Raw genomic sequence first — 6,778 nt, forward strand, 5'->3', positions numbered from 1 at the left:
CTGGAATTTACTGAGTTGCTGTGGGATGGTCTGTATGTCAAATTGCTCTGATTGGTCAATAAATAAAACACTGATTGGCCAGTGGCCAGGCAGGAAGTAGGTGAGACAAGGAGAGAGGAGAATTCTGGGAAGCAGAAGGCTGTGGCAGAGAAACTGCCAGCTGCCACCATGACAAGCCGCATGTGAAGACACCGGTAAGCCACAAGCCACGTGTCAAGGTATAGATTTATGGTAATGGATTAATTTACACTATAAGAACAGTTAGCAAGAAGCCTGCCACGGCCATACAGTTTGTAAGCAATATAAGTCTCTGTGTTTACTTGGTTGGGTCTGAGCAGCTGTGGGACTGGCAGGTGACAGAGATTTGTCCTAACTGTGGGCAAGGCAGGAAAACTCTAGCTACAAATGGCGCCCAACAAGTTGGCAAGAGTTTCCACCTAAAACCTGAGAAAAGATTCTAAAATGGAACTAAAAACGGCTTCCTAATTGTCTCTCTCAAATGAGCAGCAGTTGCCAGTTGGAGTTACTGGCAGGTTCCTGGCGTGTGTGCTTGACCTGCAATATGGCGGGAATGAGGCCTCTGCAAGTGGCACATTAAGCTGCATGATGGATTTAGCCTTTGCTAGTACAAAACAAAAAGAGGTTTCTGGGCAACAAGCTGCTTTGATAAGAAGCATAGACCCACTATTTCTGAGAATTGATGACTCCCAAAGCTGGCAGAAAATGTACCACCACCATGTTGGGAAGCTGAAGTGGGCGGAGCCAGCAGCCACAGCGCCTTTTCAGTCTTAGAAGGCTGCAGTTTAAAGCAATAGGCTCAAGGTAATATAAAACATATGCCACATAAAGATGGCTACCACACAGAGAATCTGGATTATGTTCTCTTTGATATTCATAACTGAAGAAAAACATTTGATTGCAAAAGCTGTTGAGTTATGCCAAAATGTATATTTTAAAGGTACCTTGACTTCAAATTTTGGCTATAAGGATATGTTGCTTTGGAAAAGAGGTTCTGCTTTTGTTTCTACAGAAAGCCAGAGGCTATGGATTTGTTCCAGATTAAGATACATCAGGTTTGACCAGCCAAGACCACCTGAAAGGTCTCCGATGACACCATGGCCCAGATGATCCAACATCTAGAATCATTTCAAGGCAACTGGCTCAGACAATACAGTCTCACGGACTACTCCATGATCCTAAAATATTCTTTCTGTCCCCGTAAGATACAGCGCCCCCCCTCCAGCAGGAAGTAGTAAGAGAAGCTATGCCCAGATTCCCAAATATACCAAGCTGGCTTTGGAGATGTATAAAAGTTAAAACCTTCCGTTTTAAAAAAAGAAAAGGGGAAGTGCTGTGGGATGGTCTGTATGTCAAATTGCTCTGATTGGTCAATAAATAAAACACTGATTGGCCAGTGGCCAGGCAGGAAGTAGGTGGGACAAGGAGAGAGGAGAATTCTGGGAAGCGGAAGGCTGAGGCAGAGAGACACTGCCAGCCACCGCCATGACCAGCAGCATGTGAAGACGCTGGTAAGCCACCAGCCACGTGGCAAGGTATAGATTTATGGAAATGGATTAATTTAAGCTATAAGAACAGTTAGCAAGAAGCCTGCAATGGCCATACAGTTTGTATACAATATAAGTCTCTGTGTTTACTTGGTTGGGTCTGAGCGGCTGTGGGACTGGTGGGTGACAAGATTTGTCCTGACGGTGGGCAAGGCAGGAAAACTCTAGCTACACTGAATTCCTTTTCTGTTTCAAACTTATTAACTATAAAACCTGGACAATTTAATGCTTCTACTTTAAACTCTTCATGTGTAAAATGAAATTAATGATATCTACTAAAAGTTTTATGATAGGATTATACAAATGATTCACCTAAACTATTAGAAAGTCTTGTCACTGGCAACAGAAGATGCAGTTAGATGTTGTGAAGTGGATGCAGCCCACAGTTTGTTTCAGAGACCTCTACTCAAGTACAGCCAGAGCCTTGACTTATATGGCAGAAAAGACTTAAAGGAGTAGTAACTAGTATAAAACAAAGTTTGATTTTATTAAGAAAAGGGTATTACAAGCTTCAATTTACCAATGGCATTAAGAAAAAGAGGTGTTGAGGGAAGAAACATTAACACCTAGTCAGGAGAAAGTATTGGTTGCTCAAGAGAATTGCAGTCAGGTATCTTGACAACAGATCAATCTATGTGATTTTGTGACTTCTAATGTTTACATTATTCAAAGAATGTAATCTATCCTATGGCCTTCAGTGGTAACAGGAGCCATGGACATCAACACAGACCATGGTTGCAGCAGGGCCACTGACCTAGACATGGCCGTTGGCATCAGCCCAGGCCCAGACATCACCATGGCCCCAGGTGACAAGCAGGACACCTACATCAGCCTGTTCCTCACTACCTTTGCCTCTTCAAATCTGCCTCTCTCCACAGGACATGAACCATTCTGCCTCTCTCTCTCTCTCTTACCCATACTCAACCATACATTTGTTCACCATAATAGCACCTGACCACTCTGTGGTGCTAGGCAGGCCTGTGGTTTCTTCTACCTGCCCAGAGCAAGCAACCACAGGAAGGCATGTGGGTGCCCTTTACCTGCCCGGTCCTAATCAAGAAAGTATGGTTTCATGTCACAACTTTACATTAAAAAGTTAACATGTTTTAGCTGTAAAATAACGTTACATGTAACTTAATTACATGGTGTTGCTTTCAAGGAAATTCAGAGAAATGTGATACCTGGAGTTGAAAGGATGATAATCTTGCTGTTTGAGCATTCTCATTTGTAATTTCTAAACACTTTATTAGTTTTGTACAATGTGTTTTGATCATATTCACCCTTCCCCCAAGGCCTCTGAGATCCACTCTTTCCCTACCCACCCAACTTCATATTTTCTCTCTCTTTTTTGCACGCAAGTATAATTTGTGCTACCCCTATAGTCTTGGAGATGTGGCCTTCTGCTAGAGTGTGCCTGTGGTTGACCTACAAAGGGCTACCTTTTTTTTCCCCTGAGATGGGGTCTCAGAAACTCTCTGTGTAGACCAGGCTGACCTCAAACATATGTAGATCTACCTGCCTCTGCCTCATTAGTGCTGGTATTAAAGGCATGAACTATCTAGTAGGGTAACTCCATTTTCAACATATATATATATAGATAGATATATGTATTATATATATGGATATATGTATTATATATATGGAGTATATATAAATTAAATATAGGGAAGCTTTTACAATAGGTAGGTTTTCATATGACTTTTTTTGGAAAGGTCCTCTGTTATTCATTACTCTATATATTCTGTCCTTTACCCTGCCCTCCTATATGCCACCCCAATTTAACCCTTTCTATTCTATTACTTCCCTTTAACCCATTACACCACTGTGTTCTATTTCCCCTCCCTTTAAAGCTATGGTCCATTACATTTCCTGACTGCTTTGAAACACACATATCTGAAGATTCAAAACTGACATTCACAAATGAGGAAAAACATGTCATGTTTGTCTTTCTGGGTCTGGGTTACCTCACTCAGAATGATTGTTTCATACACTTACCTGAAATTTCCACAATTTTATTTTCCTTAACAGCTGAATAATATTGTGTTGTGTAAATATACTGCAATTTCATTGTGCATGCATGAATTGGTGGATATCTAAGTTATTTCCATGCCCTGACTATTGCAGATAGAGCAGCAATGAACACTAATGAGCAGGTCCATAGTGCAATATAGACTCCTTTAAGTATATGCCTGAGAGTGATATAGCTGGATAGTTTCTTTTTGAAGAAACTTCAATCTGATTTCCATAGTGGCTATACCAGTTCACACTTCCACCATCAGTGAATATGTGTTCTCTTTTCTCCACATCCACACATGCATTTGTGGCCATTTTTAAAAACAATTTTTCCTAGATTTTTATATTATGTATATGAACATTATGCCTGCACACAGTCTGCACACCACATGCATACAGTGCCCATGGAGGCCAGAAAAGAATGTCAAATCACCTGGGACTAGAATTACAGATGATTTTGCACTGCCATGTGGGTTCTGGGAGTCAAATCCAGGTTTTCTGGAAGAGCAGTCAGTGAACTTAAACACTGAAACATCTCTCCAACCCTCAACCCTTTTTAATCCTAGTCATTCTGACTGGGGTGAAGTGACACCTCAAAGTAGTTTTAATTTGCATTTATATTTCATCTTTTGAGAGCTCTCTGTTTTATTTCATGGCCCATTTTTTTTAACTGTGTTGTTTATTTTCTTGATCTTTAGTTTTTGATTCTTTGTTTGTTTGGTTGGTTTTTTTCCTCTATATATTCTAGATCAGTGGTTCTCAACCTTCTTAATATTGTGACCCTTTAATACAGCTCCCCATGTTGCAATTATCCCCAAACACAAAATTACTTTTGTTGCTACTTCATAACTGAAATTTTGCTACTGCTATGAATCATAATATAAATATCTGTGTTTTCCAGTGGTCATAGAAGACCCCTGTGAATGGGTTGTTTGACCCCCAAAGGTCATGACCCACAGGTTGAGAACCACTGTTCTAGATACTAACCCTTTTAAAAATGAATATCTGGGAATAATGCCCCCCCTTTCTGTAGGCTGCCTCTTTCACTTGAATGATGGTGTATTTTGATGTACAAAAGCTTTTTAGTATCATGAGGTCTCTTTTATTTAATTATTGTTCTTAATTCCAGAGCCCAGATGACAGCAAGGGAGAATCATCTCCTGCATCTTATTCTTTCACCTCTGCATGTGCACAGTTGCACATGTACACACACACACACACACACACACACACACACACACACAAGAGAGAGAGAAAATAAAATATAATAACAATTTGAAAATGAATGAAATAATATTAACCCATAATATATTATTTTTACATTTTGAATTTAGGAATATTTATCTGGCATTTCATTCTAGAAACAAGGCTATTACAGTATTTTTAGCACTCTTGGTTTATCATGAATTTCCCCTTTGTTTGGAATATGTTTAAGAAGTTGCTGTTGATTTTATAGTTTCCTGCTCCTGTATCTATTCATCAACACATTGCATAAACACCTGATGGTAATTATACATCTGTAATGTTTAAATGAACAAAAAGAAATATAATTTAAAGAATACTACAAGTAAAATAGGCATCCCACTGAAAAACACAGTATAATTATGTGAAAATATGACATTATCAATTCAGTGCTGGATTATGGTTTACCATGAAGCCCCATAAAATGCTGCTGCATATTTCTCTGATGATACAGAAAACAACAGATGAGTTAATGATATAACAATGGAGCCATCTCTGAAGTGGTAGAGTAAAACTGAAGAGAGGAGATGATCTCAGAAGGTGTGTGTCAGGATTCTGGTCAAATGGCAGACATACTCCTGACTCACCCAGCCTCCTGAATGCAGTAGGATAATGAGTTATAAGTGATTCAGATTTTCCTCAGGGCAACACAGGTAAGCAAATCTCAGAGTAGGAAAGGGTCCCACAAATCCACAACACATATTGGCTATGTTATAGTGAAAATATAGCAGATCAATGGCAGGATTCAACAAATGCCTGGGGTGGGAGAGAATTAAAAACATCAATAGTTCCAGCCATTTTTGAGTTTGTTTCTTCCATGTTCCCAAAATAACTCCACAGTTGACACTCAGATTTCACCCACAAATTTCAGACTCCACAATTAATGATTCATTCTTTTGTTCTTACTTGAATGCTTGAATCTGTTTTGACTCTAGTGTGTGGCAATGGTACTTGGGTATTGAACCTAGAGCCTTGTTCAAGTGTTCTATCACTCACTGAGTTGCTATATCCACAGCCCTCTTTTTACCTTTTATTTTAGGATAAGATCACATGAAGTTGCTAGCCTTGAATACCTTGTGCAGCCTAGGCAGGCCTTGAACTCACGATTCTCCTGCTTCAGCCTCTTGTGAAGCTTCAATTTTGGTCTGCTCTTCTAGGCCTAATGTTTCTTCTTAATTCTTAAATACTAGTCTTTAGATAAACATAGTGCTTTACACCTTTTATGGTACTAATTAGTCAAATTACTAAGAATAATGGAAAAACAAGAATAGACAAAAGACAATGGAATAGACCACACAAGACAAATGTTAGCCAGTTTCTCTGGCAACCGAGGCTACCTTTGCCAACTTTAAAATGTACACGTGTCTTACAATAATCTTAGTCATGAAACACATTTCACTAAATGTTGACTATGAACCAGACATTGCTCAGCATTTTGTTTTCGTCACTTATGTGTTCAATTACTAAGTGCCAAATGGTATTCTTTTTTTTTTTTTTTTTTTTTTTTGGTTTTTTCGAGACAGGGTTTCTCTGCGTAGCTTTGCGCCTTTCCTGGAGCTCACTTGGTAGCCCAGGCTGGCCTCAAACTCACAGAGATCCGCCTGGCTCTGCCTCCCAAGTGCTGGGATTAAAGGCGTGCGCCACCACCGCCCGGCGTCAAATGGTATTCTTATACAAGGCTAAAACAACAAAAATAGTAAGTAATATTCCTGCTTCATAGAATGCACATACTAAAGGGGAAAGCAAAATAAAGACTATATCAAAGGGCCATGCTGGAAATAAGCAGGGAAGGATTGAAGAAAGCATGACCTTATTTAATACAAAAGCTTAAGAAGTACAAATGAAGACCAGACATGGGGGCATATACCTTTGATCTCAGCAGAGGCAGACAGATCTCTGTGAGTTTAAGGCCAGCCTGATCTACACAGTGTCTCAGGATAACCAAGGCAACATAGCAA

Source organism: Peromyscus maniculatus, chromosome 2, assembly GCF_049852395.1.
Source record: "Peromyscus maniculatus bairdii isolate BWxNUB_F1_BW_parent chromosome 2, HU_Pman_BW_mat_3.1, whole genome shotgun sequence".
In the NCBI taxonomy this organism is placed as follows: Eukaryota; Metazoa; Chordata; class Mammalia; order Rodentia; family Cricetidae; genus Peromyscus; species Peromyscus maniculatus.